Consider the following 17,766-nt stretch of genomic DNA (forward strand, 5'->3'; position numbering starts at 1 on the left):
GGGGTACAAATAGACATGCATATGCTCTACTGAGGGGGGGGGAGGTGAAGACATAATGGGTCTAAAAACAGAGGAGAGGGAGAGAAATGATGGACAATGGGATGGAGAGAGGGAAGGAATAGAAAGGGAGAGAAGTTGGACACAAGGGATGATGTGGAGGGGGAATAGAGTTACTGGATAGGCGGGTAGTTGGGAAGAGAAAGGGAGAGAATGGTGGACCCTTGGGTGGTGGGAAGGAGGGAGAGATGCTGAATGAAAGGGTACTTGATGAAAAGGAGAGATGGTGGATCTGGGGTAGTGGGGTCCATCGCTGCAGCTGCAGGCATGGAAAACAAAAAAAGGAAAGATACCAGACCTCCGTGGGAGGGAAAGGGAAATGGAAGGGGAGGACAGAGATATAAAATGGATAGTTAGCATGGAGAAAAAAGAAAATGCAAATGGCAGGAGACCCTGGCAAGCAGTTATTAGAAGACAACCAGAGCCTGGGATCAACATAATTTGAATAACAACCAGACAACTAAATGGTAGAAAAAATGATGGTACTTCTTTGAGGAAGGGTGGGAAGGGGGCCCATGATTGATTTTACAGCAGGGAGGGAGGGACATGTGTACATTCTACAGCAGTGAGGGAGGGGACACATTGATTTGACAGAAGGGAGGGAATGAAGGGGACGTGCACTGATTCTACAGCCAGCTTGATCAGGACCTGACACCTCATCTCGAGAGAGGAAGGGATCGCTCCCAATCCCGGCTTAGCTCACCACACCACCAGAATGTAAGGTGGACCTGAACATAAACTGAGACCTCTATTTTGGGGCCAATTATTTTGGTCCCAAAATCTTTGTTTATATTCTGTTATAACAGTATATGGTATGTGATTTAGTACTTAACCACCTAAGAGATAGCTGATTGCATAAATTGAGATATTCAGTGCTGGTGCCTGGATATGCCTGGCATTGAATATCTGGGAATAACACCGGTGGCAGCTAAAAAAGAACCACTGCTGGATGAATATCGACCCCATGTCTTTAAAAACACCTAAAATGTTTTTAAAAAATCCTTTCAAGCAAATACGTACTGGAAAGGTATGTTTACAGAGTACAGCTGCTAACCATGCAAAGTATCTTCACGAGCTGACTTGCATTGAAAACATGAAGGGGAAGGTACTACCAGTGTAAAGTCAAAAAGGATCTTAACGATTCTTCCTGGTACATATGGGATAAACAAAAGGTAAAGGTAGATTGGACTTATCAATACTGCTTTTTCTGTATGGTTTACACATTCAAAGCAGTTTACATATTTTAGACAGGTACTTATTTTGTACCTGGGGCAATGAAGTGTTAAGTAACTCGCAGAGTCCCAAAGAGCTGCAGTGGGAACTGAACTCAACCTCAGGCTGCTGAGGTAGCTGCTCAAACCACTAGGCACTCATTACAAGGTAATCAATAATAATAAAAAGCTAAGTGCGCATGCGCACTCGCGTCGCGTGTTCCCTGATCTATCGCGGCAGCACGAGTGCGCATGCGCGCGTATTACGTCACCACAGCCTCCCTGCTCTCCACCTCGCGCCGCTGCTTTCAAAATTCCCTGCTGGGAGTGCACGGATGTGGGAGTGTGAGCTACTGGAGGGCCTGTAGAGTTCGGAGTCGCTCCGGGGGGAGGGGGCGGCTGGCGAAAAAAACAAGATGAAGCGGGCGCGCTTTCCTTGAATGCGCGGCTCGCGCCTCTTTCCCTCCCTCGATGGCGCCGAAGCCCCGGGTTGACGAGAACCCCGTGCGCGTGGCAGTGCGCGTCCAAATCTTGCTGCCCAAGGATGTGTCTACACGGCTACCATTCTTGCCTGCGGGTGGACCCCCGGGGCCGGCGGGTTGAGCCTACCATCCAACCCTCCCACCGCGAGATGAACACAAACCTCCGGCCTGCAGCAGTTCCACAGCACTCTAAACATTCTGCTTCCAGCCTTCTATTGTCTTGATTTTCACTGCCGAGGAAATCTGGACAGTAGAGTGCTGTGGAACTGCTGCAGGCCGGAGGTTTGTGTTCGTCTCACGATGGGAGGGTCAGTGGGTTCGGCTGCATGCCAGCGGTAGTGGCGTGGGGGGGGCGGGGGGGGGTTAGATAGAAACATGCTGCAAAATGCCGAAATTCTACTGTATGGGAGAGATGGGGGGGGGAAGGGTAGAAATTAAAGGTTCTACTGCACAGGGGGATGGGAGGCAGGCAGGCTGGCTTCGGGGGGAGGGTGTGGGTGGAACAAAGTCTAAAAGGCATTGAGGGGGGGCATTGGAAGGAGGCACTGGGGCACTAAAGACATAGGAAAGGGCACTAAGGCAACGGGGAAAGAGGCACTGGGGGCACTGAGGGCACTAAGGATATAGGAAGGAGGCACTGAGGGCACTAAGGACATTAAATGGACATTAAGGACATGGAAGGCGGCACTGGGGGCACTAAGGGAAGACAGAAGGGGCCATGGAGAGACAGGGAGAGGGAAAGGGGCTGCTTTGGGGGGAGGTCTGTGCTGGGGGCAAACAGCTTTGCTCTAGGGTGAATACAGAAGGGGGCCACAGATAGACAGTCAGGGAGAGGGAAAGGGGGCTGCTTTGGGTGGAGGGGTGTGCTGGGGGCAGACAGTTTTGCTTGGGGAGGGGGGGAAGATAGAAGGACACAGACAGTGGCCAAGGAGAGAGAGAGAGAAAGAAACACAGACAGACACATCTATTCTAGCACCCGTTAATGTAACGGGCTTAAAGACTAGTAATAATAATAATAACAGTTTATATACCGCAGTACCGTGAAGTTCTATGCGGTTTACAATGATTAAAAGGTATTACAGGTCAAGTGGAATAAACAAAGTTCAGAGTTGGTGAATAACAGTTCTAAAGAACATTTGTTGTGGTATATCTGTGGCAAAAAAGTAAAAATATCCTAAAAATCCTTTCCCCAAACACAAAATCAGGTTAAAAGTCCCCTGATGGCCGTTTATAAACTAGAACAAAGTATCTGGAAGGTACAAAACAGTCATGCTGAAAAATGGAAACATGAGACCTATCTGTAATATAGTAGCATTCTTATTTATTAGCCTCCTCCAAAATATACAAGTGGAGGGGCATAATCAAAAGAAATATCTAAGTCCGATTTGGACATAGGGTGCTAGTCGCCCAAAGTCAGCAGTGGCAAAATGTCCATTCTTGAAAAGTACATCCAAATTAAAAAAATAATTAAAAAAAATCGTCTACAGGATTTTCCCCATGTATAGGCCACAGGAAATGCTGATTTAGGTTTAAAAACTCTTAGATAAGCTGCATCTTATCTAAACGTTTTTAAACCTACATCGGGGTGGCCTATACATCCCGCCCTTTAAATACCTCCCTCGCTACCCTCCCTGCCGGTAAATACCTCCTGAATGGCTGCCTCTTCCAACCACGCTGTCCAGGGCAGGAGCGATGTTTGCAATCTCAAGCCTCTCCCCACACCGCTTCCTGATTGGCTGCCGTCAGTTGTCACGATGGCAGCCAATCAGGAAGCAGTGCGGGGCGAGGCTTGAGATTGCAAACATCGCTCCTGCCCTGGACAGCGTGGTTGAATGGGCTCGGAGCAGAAAATTGAAGATGGGTTCCTTAACAGGAGAATATCCAGCACCTGCCAGCGGAGATATCTTTGGCGCACTCAGAGGGGCCTGCCAGCGGAGTAAAGAAATTTGTTGGGTCCGCGCTCAGATATTTAAGGGGGAAGTTCAGTTATGGTACTCCTCTAATGGGGCGGCTTATCTAACAGCGAGTTTTAATGTCTTTAGATAAGCCGCTCCATTTAAGCAAGCTGCACCCACTGCAGAGATTTGTAAAAATCCATGTATACATAGGCGGCCTATACATTGGGAAATACAGTATCTATACATCCAGGCATTTGATCATCCAGACTGCCACTATATCTATCTTTATACCACATTCTTGACCAAAAATTTGTCCAAGTCTGAAATGTCCAGAACAAAACCTTTTGGATGTGGGAGGGGTCAGCATTGCGATGAACTGGCCATCTAAACATGGCAACAGAGCAATGGGGCACCTTACAGGGCACAGCGGTGAACTTCACAAAAAGGGTGCCACATTATCATCTCACCAGAACTCCCTTATAAGTTATGCTAAGCCTCCCAGAATACCACCAAACCCCACTATAACCACCTGTCTACAACCCCAATATCCCTTATGGCTGCAGATGGCACCTACATGGCAGTAGAGTAGGGTTTGTTTGTTTTTTTTGGTGGGCTCACATTTTCCACTATTGATGTAGTGCTTAGAGTGGCTTATGGGCCTGCATCCTCCTCTCTATGGTTCATCAGCCCAGCCCCCAGACTACTTAAGCCACCTCTGTGCAGCTCTATTAGGCTTTCCTACGCCATGTGCTGATGGTCTGAAGGCAGGTATGTTTTTTTATTCTGAACTTTGTGGGGCTGCGACGGGGTCAGTGAACACGAGGGGGACATCTTTACTTTGTCTCTGCAGTGGTTATCTGGTCACTTTGGATACCTATTGGGCACTTATATGCGTCTTTACATTGTCTTAAGTCACAGCGTATAAATTCCATCTAGGCAGTCTTGTCAAACCTTCCATTATCCCTGCAGGATAACTAAGTCTAGGTCAGCCCACAGCCCCCCCTAACCACACCTCCAAAAATGCTCCTTTCAGCTGACTTGAGTGGGTTTTTAGACATAATTCAGTTTAGATTATGAGCCTAGTGTAGTCAATCTGTGAATAGAGGGGCATTTTAAAAGGTTCAGTGCTGCAATGAATGAATGTTTATATACTGTAGCTGCTGGAACTGCTTCTTCTATAGATTTACACTGGGTCAGTTGTTGTGGACTTTATTTCTCTAAAATCCTCATTTTCAAACTCAATTGTTTTTTCACTATGCCAAATTTGGTCCTGTTCTGTTACATTTTCAGGATTATTTTGGACACTATTTCAACCCCTCACAGGGTTGGGTTATTTTTTTGAGAAGGGAAGAAGAATGTTTCATTTTTGATGCACAACTACTAGGAGGATGACTAAAGCAGACAATCAAAATGGCTACCCTAAAGGCTTCTGAAGACTTTAGTTTAAAGAAGCAACTCAGTTAAAGGTATGCATTATGTTAATACAAGGAACATACTAAGAATATTTCCTTTATTTCTCAAAGTTTGAAGTCTCAATTTCTGGACAAAAGTTAAATGGTTAAGAAGAGAAGGGCTGAGACATATGCCCCAGGTGCAGTTATAATTTAACTAGTGCTAATATTCAGCACTTTATTACAGTGACTGGATAAGACTGGTTTGGTGAAATATTGAGCTTAAGTTAATTAAATAACTTATCTTGTTAATTTTAAGCACATACTTTCAAATCTGATAATGTAACATTAACCAATAAATTTAAAAACACATGCTGGCTTTTACTAAACCTTGGTAGAGTTTCTTACCAGGGGCCAGTGAGGTAAATGCTTCAACGCTTATAACCAATGTCGGAGCATTTACCTTGCCAGCCTGTAGTAAGAACTACGCCTCAGAGATTCTGTAAATATGATAGTTTATTTAGCATGGCAGCATAAATAACAAAAGTATGAAACAAATTCCTAGCAGTAGTTTAGTTACAAAATCTTATCCTTTCACTAATAGTTACATCCTAGATAATTTCTAGGCTGAAGAAGTGTTACTTTCGAAAACTCATCATAAAATGCATTTAGTCCAATAAAAAGGTATTACCTTATTTATTTTGTTTTATTTCTATATTTTACCTTGAAAAGTGAACTAACATGGCCACCACACCATTTCACTCATCCTAGATCAGTGGTTCTTAACCTGGGTTCAACTGAACCCCAGGGGTTCGGTGAGTCAGTCTCGCGGGTTCGGCGGAGGTCAAAACACACCTCTGACTCATATAGCGCGCAATCCTTTTCGAGGATGCTGGACATAAAAACGAAGAAAAGGAACAGACTTTGTTGCGAAAATGACATGAGAGTGGCACTTGCCAAGGTAAAGCCGCGCATTTCTGAACTGGTCTGAGAGGCAACAGCAGAAGTCACACTGATTTGCAGTAAATTTCATTATTATGTTATTATTATTCGAAATATAGGAGAACTTTTTTGTTTTCAAAATTGATATTATTTTTTCCCTCACTGTATACCTATGTTTTGAATTTGTAAAAATCATATTTAATTTTTCCAATAAAGAAGGGTTTGGTGAACACGCATATGAAACTGGTGGGGTTCAGTACCTCCAACAAGGTTAAGAACCACTGTCCTAGATACTTAAAACCAGAGTAACAAAAATTCTCTAATAAAATATAACTAAAGTATCAACTTGGTTTGATACAGAGCAAAAGAAATACTCCTAGTTACACCAGTGCTAAACTTATAATAACAACCTTACAGCATTTGATGCCAGAAACGACCAACTCCGAGACTTGTCCCAGGAAGCATGAGGCAAGCTGCGAGTGTGAGCCCTGGAATAGAACCACAAAGGGTAAATAATCAGGAATAGACAATGCCCCATGAAGCCTGAAAGTCACATGTGTGCTAAAGTAGTTGGCAAATTAGAGTCAATATGCCCTTTAATGTCCTTGGCAAATGCCCTACAGGAAAAGCAATGGCAAGAGTCCTAAGCAATTCAAAATGTCAGGCAAAGCAGAATTCTTAAAGAAAGTCGGAAGCAGCCAGTTTTTATCTCTGAAAACAGTCTTTGCAACTGGTTACATCAGACCTCAACTATGTTGGCAGAACCAGTCAGGCAGGAGCTCCCAAGGTATAGTGTCTCTGAAGTAGAACGGGAGAGAATTCCATTCAGGAATATAGTGTTTTCACTCCCATTGCGAGTTCTCTCTGAAGTCTAGCTCCCAGATGCAAGGCCGGTTTAGCTTAGTCATAGCAGGACAATAAACACATTGGCCATATTCTCACACACACAAACAGGTAGTATGGCTAAGTGCTGTGCTAGATCCATAGTGCTTTTCATACCTAGACTTCCTATCACTATGCTGCTTCTGCTTCAGCCACATCTTTGGATGCAAGAGCAAGGGCTCCTTGTCATCTCACTGCTTCTAACACTGTCACTAGCTCCACCAGGACTACTGGTGGCAAAGTTTGGCCTCCCTGCCACCACATGGCTCACCACTCCTTCTGTACTGCTCTGATTTAGTCCTTATGCATGTTTGTTTGAGCTTGTACATATTGATGTGTATGGAGGTATATAATATTCCCTTGCCTCTTAAAGCCTAAAGGGTTTTAGTAAATCCTGACACCTGCACCTTCTTCTTAAGATCCTGGTCAGTTTCTGGGGCCAATTTGTTAAAAGTATTTCCAAGAGATTATAACCAGATGTCAGCCTGGTCCTCAACTGACATACCCTCCAGACTTGGAAGGAGGTCTTGAAGCTCTAACCACAGAGTATATGCATCTAAGTATTTCCATTTGTGCAGGTGTGTTTCTAAGAATACGTTTGCATTACTAAATATTTCCCAGTGCAAGGTTCAAGCTCCCCCCCAACTATGCTGCTGCCGCTCCACATTGGATCCACTATTTCTTCAAGTGGTAGGGCCCCTTCTCCTTGCCACTGCACCACTTCTGCTGCAGCATGCCCAGAGTTCTCCACGTATTATCTAATGTACTTACCTTGCCTGAGACACACTGGTTGCAAGTTCCAATATAACTTCTCAAAATGCTGAGTAACGATGTTCTAATCATGTGCACCTGATGTGATATACCTGTGTGTGATTTGAGCCACTTTAAGTGGGAGGATATGTGGGGGGGGGGGGGTCCTAATTTATTTCTCAGTTAGAATACACATTTTTGTGGATATCTTTTGTTTCATGAGTAAATCAAAGAAAAATGTTGTTGTTTACCTGCAATTTTATCACTTTCTTTTCCAGAGATATATTAAAAAAAGTTTTGACATCGATATGTGAACATTTCTTAAGAAAGAACTGAATATTTCATGGGGTATCCTAATTTTTTCACATGACTGTATAATTGTTGTCCGAGTTTGCATTTTGCAAGTGTGTCTTTGAATGATGTATTTTGACTGAATGTCTATTTAGGACTTGATATACCACTATGTCTTATATATGATTGCATGCATAATGATTGGGAGTGCATTTGAGTGGGTGGTGTACATTACTGGGCAACTGTGGAGAGTTAATGAGTGAAAGAAAAAAGCGATAGGGTGCAGTATGAAGAATGGATTAATTTCTATCACTGCATCCACTGTGCATGCAGAAGAAATCCTGAGGCACCCCTCTTCTCCTTCTGGCTTTACTCTTTTCTGCTCTTTCATTACTCTCCTCTCTTACTATCACTTTTTCCTGTCTTCTTATTCCTCCATTCCCTTGCATTCCGACTCAACCTCTCTCTTTTGTCAACCCCAAGGATCACTCCCCCTTTTGTTTTACCCTTCCACCACAGACTTTCACTACTCCCTCTCAGCAACTCATAGATAGGATGCAGAGAGTGGAACTAAGATGTCCAGGTTGGGACATGGAGGATTTCCATTGTGTTTTACAAAAGGATCTGCCAAAAGCAGTCTTTTGTAAAATATACATAAGGACATGGTACGACTTCTCATTAATGTCTCCCTTTGTCTAATAGAAGCAGCAATTTAAAAATGCTGCACTTGAAGAAAATATGCATGCATCTTTATCACATATACATCAGAGCAGCTTTTCCAAATTGCTGCACCCAATATCCACGTAAACTCAACCAGAAGCATAAGCCTCTCTTCTTGAAATCCTATCTCACTGGCATCAATGTCTCCCTTGACATTTTCCCATCAGCACCAAGATCACCCCACCCCACCATCAAGATAGCCTGCATATATGCTCCACTGGTATTGTATTAAAAATGTATTTATAACCCATCTTTATCCAAGATGGGGAACACAAGAACATACATAATTAAAATGCATAGTTCACAATCTATCCTAAACTGTTACATAAAACACAGCAACAGTCCCAGAAAAGCAGAGGCAATGACCCATTTTATGACCAACACAAATTTGAGCAAGCAGGTAATCTTTCAGCATTATTTTGAAATTAAGTACATTCCTCTGTTGCCTCAGTTCAATTAGTAAACTGTTTCATTGCGTAGGACCTGCAACTGAAACAGTGCCAGTCCTTGTCCTGTTAAATCTTAAATGGCAATTACGGTAGGTACTTCAAGGGTAGAAGTAGGTATGGAACACAATGATCTTCTTGGCACATACTCATTAAAACATGTCCTCAGAGATCAAGACTGCTCTCTAACCAACTGCTCCTCTGCATCAAAGAACACTCCCCCTCCTGGCAAACCTCCTGATGCCTCTTCCTCAGAATTTACTGATATCCCTGGTAGTCTAAGTGGGATCATGAGAACCGTATTTTCGCGGATATAACGCGCGCGTTATACGTGATTTTACGTACCGCGCATACCCCTCGCGCGTTATATGCCTGAGCGCGGTATACAAAAGTTTTTAAACATAGTTCCCACCCCGCCCGACGCCCGATTCACCCCCCCAGCAGGACCGCTCGCACCCCCACCCCGAACGACCGCTCGCACGCGCTCCCACCCGCACCCGCATCCACGATCGGAGCAAGAGGGAGCCCAAGCCCTCTTGCCCGGCCGACTCCCCGACGTCCGATACATCCCCCCCCCCCGGCAGGACCACTCGCACCCTCACCCCGAAGGACCGCCGACTCCCCAACAATATCGGGCCAGGAGGGAGCCCAAACCCTCCTGGCCACGGCGACCCCCTAACCCCACCCCGCACTACATTACGGGCAGGAGGGATCCCAGGCCCTCCTGCCCTCGACGCAAACCCCCCTCCCTCCAACGACCGCCCCCCCCCAAGAACCTCCGACCGCCCCCCCAGCCGACCCGCGACCCCCCTGGCCGACCCCCACGACCCCCCCACCCCCCTTCCCCGTACCTTTGGAAGTTGGCCGGACAGACGGGAGCCAAACCCGCCTGTCCGGCAGGCAGCCAACGAAGGAATGAGGCCGGATTGGCCCATCCGTCCTAAAGCTCCGCCTACTGGTGGGGCCTAAGGCGCGTGGGCCAATCAGAATAGGCCCTGGAGCCTTAGGTCCCACCTGGGGGCGCGGCCTGAGGCACATGGGCCAAACCCGACCATGTGTCTCAGGCCGCGCCCCCAGGTGGGACCTAAGGCTCCAGGGCCTATTCTGATTGGCCCACGCGCCTTAGGCCCCACCAGTAGGTGGAGCTTTAGGACGGATGGGCCAATCCGGCCTCATTCCTTCGTTGGCTGCCTGCCGGACAGGCGGGTTTGGCTCCCATCTGTCCGGCCAACTTCCAAAGGTACGGGGGAGGGGGGTGGGGGGGGCGTGGGGGTCGGCCAGGGGGGTCGCGGGTCGGCTGGGGGGGAGGGGGGTTTGCGTCGAGGGCAGGAGGGCCTGGGATCCCTCCTGCCCGTAATGTAGTGCGGGGTGGGGTTAGGGGGTCGCCGTGGCCAGGAGGGTTTGGGCTCCCTTCTGGCCCAACTACACAAAGGTACGGGGAAGGCGGGTGGGGGTCGGCCAGGGGGGTCGCGGGGCGGCTGGGGGACGGGCGGAGGTTCTTGGGGGGGGGCGGTCGTTGGGGGGAGGGGGTTTGCGTCGAGGGCAGGAGGGCCTGGGATCCCTCCTGCCCGTAATGTAGTGCGGGGTGGGGTTAGGGGGTCGCCGTGGCCAGGAGGGTTTGGGCTCCCTCCTGGCCCGATATTGTTGGGGAGTCGGCGGTCCTTCGGGGTGAGGGTGCGAGTGGTCCTGCCGGGGGGGGGGATGTATCGGACGTCGGGGGGGGCATCAGGCTTTCAGGATGGGGACAGACCTTCAAGGGGGGACAGGACTTCAAGGGAGGACAGTGCACGGAAGTCAGGGGGGGTGAACGGAGAGTCGGGACAGCGCACGGAAAGTCAGGGCGGGCGAAAGGAGAGTCGGGCAGCATGCGCGTTATATGCCTGAGCGCGGTATAGAAAAGTTTTTGTACATATCATCGTGATTTCTGCGCGCTATACCCCTGTGCGCGTTTTACAATGGTGCGCGTTATATCCGCGAAAATACGGTAATCCCATGCCACTCCTTCTTAAGGCAGCCCAAGGCTCCATAAAGGTCTCTAATAGTAATTTTACATACTACTACAAGGAAGAAAGCTGCCAAATAAGGATATCAGGGAGACCTTGATAAAGAGAGGCCATTGAGTTCAAGGAACAATTTTTATGTCAGTGCAAGGGTCAGGGGCAAACTTGATTTAATGATTTTGATGTGCTACAGGGGGTCAGAAGGGAGCTGCATGCTGGTGGGATGTCAATGTTGAAGGTTGATCAGTAGACTTCCTTTGGACTTTATACCTACCCCTTCAAATAGATACTTATTTGTGTTTTAAGGGAAGTGTAAATGCTGATATCTGGAATTTTTTTAATATCTTTATTGTAAAATGGGAAATGCATATTGATAATCCTCATTATAAAATAAGAAATTAACATTGATATTGGTGGCACACTCAAACCACTCTCTCTTCCTGCTCTGACTCAGCCAGAAACAGCCTGTCCTAATCGTTGCTGCTGCCAGCAATTGAAGAAAGTAACTACTAATCCCTGAAGTAGCCCTTCAGATGAAAAATGGCCATGTTGGGCATGCATATGTAAACACCCAGGAGCATATGGACTGAATAAAGTCTACATTTATGTAGAAATGATCTGCGTTTCTTCATTTTCAAAGCTGTTATGCACAAAGTGCTGGGTTTTGAAAAGCTGTCCATGGAAATCTAGACGGGCCCACACAAAAAACTTCTTCAACTGGAAGTTTTAGAGGTACTCCACCCCACATGTGCACCACCCCACATGTGCACCACTTCCTGTCTACTACTACCACATGGAATAATCTCATGCTATAAGCTTAACTTAAGTAGAATACAAGTCCCTGGGGAGGTGGGCAGATATGTGAAGACTTGTATCAGAGAGGATAAAAATCTATGATTTTTATTTAAATCAGATTTTTCTTAAATAGAATTTTTTTGAAGAAAAATCTATCTAGTTTTCTGTTTAAGATACATTATAGTCCAAAAGTTATTCATTATTAAATAAGAATTAGTTTTTAATTATATAGCTTGAGGCTGTATATTCATACATTTAATTTTTTTTTGGTAAATGAATTCCATTAATCCATTCATGTTGCAAGTAATTTTTCTTTCTAGAAGATTATTACAGATGCTTGGTTTTGCATTTCTCAAAACTGTGAATTTGTGTCTGCAGCAATAACGTGCTTTTTTTTCACAACAAAAATATAAAATATACAGAGTTGAGATAAAGACCTTAGCCCCATTGTTCCTTTGCAAATTGATGTACACAGAATTAACCTCATACCTTTTAAGTGCTAACTTTATATATCTGCACAAGAAGCAATGTATTAGGAGGGAGGGGAAAGCAGTAAAATGAAAGTGAAACCTTTTGACATAATACTCCACAAGTCTTGGAATCTTTGTGTGTATAGCCTGAGGTTTATCATGTTATTCTCTCCTTGGAGGAGAAATCCTATAATGGCAGCAGGCTGTAAAAGAATCCACTTTGAGAATATTTTAATGAAGTTCCTCTATTTATGGTTAAGGCAAGTATACATGCAAAATGCAAACACTGCAACAAAAAAAAGGCAAGGCCTGGTGGACTGAATGAAGCAACATCATGAGAAGTGCTTTGATGAGGATGACAAAAGGAATACCGTATTTTTCGCTCCATAAGATGCACTTTTCCCCCCCAAAAAAGTGGGTGGAAATAAAGGTGCATCTTATGGAGTGAATATACCCCCAGTACCTTTTTTAATTGTGCTTTATCTGCAGGAGCTTTCTGTGCTCCTGCCCTTCCCTCTGTAAACTGCTGCTTCTTGATGTCTTCCTTCAGCTGCAGAGCGGTGCAGAAGGCAGGTGCGAGCTTTTTGAGGCCTGCCTGGTCTCGAGCGCCGAGAAGCTATTCAGAGAACAGTGCATGACCAGGCAGGCTGCGAAAAGCTCGCGCCTGCCTTCTGCACTGCTCTGCAGCTGAAGGAAGACTATCAGGAGGCAGCGGTTTAATGGAGGGAAGGGCAGGAGCACAGAAAGCTCCTGCCGATAACGCGCAGCGGCCTATGAAAATGTATTGCGCCTGCATTCTGCACCGCTCTGCAGCTGAAGGAAGACATCAAGAGGCAGTGGTTTACGGAGGGAAAGGCAGGAGCACAGAAACCTTCTGCCAATAAAGCGCAATTAAAAAAAGGTACCGGGGGGGGGGAATGGAAGAGACTGCCAGAGATACTGTGCTGCGGTGGAGGAATAGACTGTCAGTGATTACTGTGCCGGGGGGTGGGAAGGGGTGGTGGTGGAAGAGACATGCCAATGGTATTGTGGGTCAGCAGCACACCAGTTATTTTTCAAAAACATATGTTGGTTTGTTCCAGCTATAAGTCATTGACACATGCAGCATGGATCTCCTAAAGCACAGGGCCCCAGTGCTCTCTCCAATACTTTGTAATAAAAAAGTTTTTTTAAAGAGGCTATACAGTGTTCCCCCTGGTCGTTCGTGGTCGGCGGTTCGCGATTCCCGGTCAATTCACGTATTTTCCGACCGTGAACCGCCAACAAGGAGAGGACAGCTGGAGAGGCAGGAGAGAGCAGCCGGAGCGCCGGCGAGTGCAGGAAATCACTCGCTGTATGCTCCGACCCGTCCTCTTCTTGCTAAGTCGGGCATTAGCCAATCAGGAGCTGCCTTTGACATTGCAGCTCCTGATTGGTTAAGATACGACTTAGTGAAGGAAGAGGCATGTCGGAACATACAGCAAGTGATTTCCTGCACACAACCGGCGCTCTGGTTGCTCTCTCCTGCCTCTCCTGCTGCCCCCTCCAGTTTCCCTCATGAAAAAATCGTATTCGCGGTTTTTCCAAGATTCGCAGTGGTTCCTGGAACGGAACCCCCGTGAATATCGGGGGGAGTACTGTACTCTTTTACTTGAGCAATTTTGTAATGATTTCTACTGTTACTTTTCCTATTGCAGCCTAATCCATGGTAAATAGACCCCTTTTTTTCATACAGAAAAGAAACCAGTACCAAGTATAATGGGGAGCATTTCCTGAATTTGTAAAGAGGTGAGAAACTTTAGGGCTGTGGCAAAACAGGGGCCTTTACATCCCCTTAGATGGTCTTTCCACTCTCTAAGGTCACTTTGCCATGGCTGGAAAATGAACTGTTTTTTCATATTCATGATTTAGTGGCTCCTGGACCGTGAAGCACAGGGACCTATAAGAGTTGCAGCTGTAAGAAGTCAGAAAGCTCTTGGCCTAGAAGTCCTGGGTGAGAGGTTCTTGGAAGGTCTCTAGAGCTTGGCCTCAGGCTATAGCACTGCAGCTCCCCCATCCCATAGCAGCAGAGCTCTTCACCTCTCCCCTTGGAAGGGATTTCCCAAAGATATCCATGCCTTGCTTTTTTTTTGGCAGCCTCCTCCATCATGTTTAGGTTCAAACAGATGCAAGCTGGTAGTGCCCCACTGTTCTGTTGCCATGTCTGGGTGGCCAGTCCCATTACTAGGACTGGCCCCTCCCACATCCAAATTGTCTTGTTCTGGATGTTTCGGACTTGGATAAAATTTTGGTCGAAAATGTGGTATAAAGATAGACATCCTGGCGGTCTGGGCGCCCCAATGCCTGCCTGCCAGTAACTAGGCTTATCCGCCTGCTTACCTACCTGCCTGCCACTAGACCTGCCTGCCCTGTCCCGGCCTACAAATAGACCACCAGAGGGGGGACAGGGCAGGGTGGTGGGACAGGGTACACCATTTGGTTCAGAATTTTTTTTTCTTGGTTTTTCCTCCTCTAAATCTAGGGTGCGTCTTATGGTCAGGTGCATCTTATGGAGCGAAAAATACGGTATGTTTGAACAGGCAGGATCTTCAGGTTGGTAAATGTTTTGGATTTCATCATATTTCTTAAAAACGCCTTGAGGAACTGTCATATTTGAGCAAAAATATAATTATTATTACTGCAAGTTATTGTTATTTTGATACAGTTGTTATGAAGAAATAAAGATCTAAAATACAAATATTCCTTTTTTGGGCAGTACTCAGTGGCAGTGAATACTAAATAAGCAGAAATGGTACCAATAATAAAATAACAGCATTGACATTTTTGGTTTAGAGAATCTATTCATCAACCTAAAGGATTCTGGAGAACTATCTACCTTCAAGATCACCATCCTCCTGTTCTACAGTTTCAGATTTTATCTGTCCAGGATAGTGTTTCCGTCACATCATATATCCACAGTACATCACCTAAAAGAAAGAAAGAAAAAATAAAATATATATATATCACAGACCATCCTGCATCATAAAAACCAGATTAGAAAGAGAGATAATTGATTAAATAATTGTCCAGTTTGTTTATGCAATAAACTCTTTTTTCCATCTAATTGAAAACTTATACTTCATTAATATGGTTCAGTCACTGAGACCAGGATACAGTCCACCTAGCAGGGCAGATGTTGCAGGGAAACTGCTGGATACACCGTATGAAAGAGAAATGGAGCAATGTGTAACAGGTCTGGCGATAAAATTGTTAACCTAAGTCTTGTTGGATGGAGTAATGTCCACAATGATCCTGTTGTATGTATTTGTATAACAACAGAAGAGAATGTCTTTCTCCCAAAAACAATTGATACCTCAGGAAATCACATATAGCAGAATACTTACAGGAAGTAGCAGCAAAAGCTATAATAAAAACAAAAATTCAAATGCCTAGCATGCAGTTTAATCATATAAAATGCTATAATATATCCAAGATGAGAAGAAATTTAGAAGAGCAAGAAAAGAATACCAAACTAATAACATATACCAGCAGCGCTCATTCGCTGCACCTCCTAGCCAAAGATTCAATGTCCAGAAATAAAGACTAATATAGTTGAAATTGCTAAATACTTCCATAAAGCACAGTTACTTACCGTAACAGGTGTTATCCAGGGACAGCAGGCATATATTCTCACATGTGGGTGACGTCATCTACGGAGCCCCGATGCGGAAGCATTTTCAAGCAAACTTGATTGAAGATTTAAGTTTGCTCTGCTGCTCCACACATGCGTGCCTTCTTGCTCCACTAGGGGGCGCATCCCCTCGTGGTCTCCAGTTCACTTAACTAGCAAAGAAGCCAACCTCGGGGAGGTGGGCGGGTTGTGAGAATATATGCCTGCTGTCCCTGGATAACACCTGTTACGGTAAGTAACTGTGCTTTATCCCAGGACAAGCAGGCATGATATTCTCACATGTGGGTGACCTCCAAGCTAACTGAAAAGGGATGGAGGGAAGTTGGCAATTTAAGCAAATAGATTTCGCAATACCGATTGGCCGAACCGGCCATCGCTTCTGGACAGTGAGTCCAGACAGTAGTGGGAGGTGAAAGTATGAACCGAAGACCACGTGGCAGCCTTGCAGATTTCCTCAATAGGTGTGGACCTGAGGAACGCTACGGAGGCTGCCATCGCTCGGACCTTGTGTCCCGTTACTCGACCATGTAGCGCGAGACCAGCCTGAGCGTAGCAAAAGGTGATGCAATCGGCCAACCAGTTGGACAAGGTGCGCTTGGAAACTGGGTGGCCTAACCGATTTGGGTCGAAGGACAAAAACAATTGTGGGACTTTCTGGTGTGGTTGAGTGCGTTGGAGGTAAAAGGCCAACGCTCTCTTACAGTCAAGAGTGTGAAGCGCCACCTCTCTGGGTTGAGAGTGGGGCTTGGGGAAAAAACACGGGCAAGACGATGGACTGATTGAGGTGAAAATCAGACACTACTTTAGGAAAGAACTTTGGATGTGTGCGGAGTACCACCTTGTCATGGTGGAATACAGTGAAGGGTGGGTCCGCTACCAAGAGCCTGTAGCTCACTAACCTACTCGAGCAGAAGTGAGTGCAAGCATGGAAAATCACCTTCCAAGTGAGGAATTTAGGATGGCATTTGTCTAGGGCTCCAAATGGAGGTTTCATTAGTTGAAGCCAGAACACGTTAAGGTCCAAAACCTCCGGAGGGGGTTTGAGAGGAGGGTGGACATTCAGAAGACCTTCATGAATGCGAGAGACTAAGGGGTGGAGCGAGAGGGCTTTTCCCTTCCAGGGGCTGATGAAAAGCCGCAATCGCACTGAGATGTACTCGAATGGAGTTGGTCTTTAGGCCGGAGTGATGATAATTGAAGTAAATAGTCAAGGACCACAGGGGACAGGGGACCGACACCGGGTCCTGGCTGTGAGAGGAGGCACCAGGCTGAGAATCTGGTCCACTTTTTGGGAATAGCAGGTTCTCGTCGAGGTCTTTCTAGAGGCCTCCAATATCTCCTTGACTGATTGGGACACGGGGAGAGAAGTCAGGGGGAAAGAAACCAAGCATTCAGATGAAGAGATTGAAGATTGATATGTAACAGCGAACCCTGACTCTGTGATAGTAGAGAGGGAAACCGAGGCAGAGGCAGTGGATCTCTGACACTGAGTTGAAGTAGAAGGGAAAACCAAGGCTGGCGTGGCCAGCGAGGAGCAATCAGGATCAGGGTGGCTTTCACCATTTTCAGGTTGACCAGCGTCCGCAGGATCAGAGGAAACGGCAGAAACGCGTACAGAAACCTTCTCTCCCAGTCGAGGAGGAAGGCGTCGGCCTCGAGTCGGTCCGGGGAGTGTATCCGGGAGCAGAAGAGGGGCAGTTTGTGATTGTGGGGGGATGCGAACAGATCTATTTGAGGCATCCCCCACTTTTCGAACACCTGTCGTAGGGTCTGAGAGTGCAG

General features: G+C 46.1%; 1 long non-coding RNA gene across 6 annotated transcripts in view; it reads right to left on the reverse strand.

The window, feature by feature from the left end:
* Positions 1–17,766, reverse strand: part of LOC117363034 — a 59,233-nt gene that overhangs the window by 25,076 nt on the left and 16,391 nt on the right. For 5 of the 6 annotated variants that reach the window (XR_004539958.1, XR_004539960.1, XR_004539962.1 and 2 more), the window contains exons 3-4: positions 15,190–15,280; positions 6,397–6,469 (exon numbers count right to left, since the gene is read on the reverse strand). This is a non-coding gene — a long non-coding RNA (uncharacterized LOC117363034). Of the gene's footprint in view, positions 1–6,172; positions 6,470–15,189; positions 15,281–17,766 lie in introns of those variants that run through there. The other variant, XR_004539957.1, reaches the window with a different exon arrangement.

This window comes from Geotrypetes seraphini, chromosome 6, assembly GCF_902459505.1.
Source record: "Geotrypetes seraphini chromosome 6, aGeoSer1.1, whole genome shotgun sequence".
Lineage (NCBI taxonomy): Eukaryota > Metazoa > Chordata > Amphibia > Gymnophiona > Dermophiidae > Geotrypetes > Geotrypetes seraphini.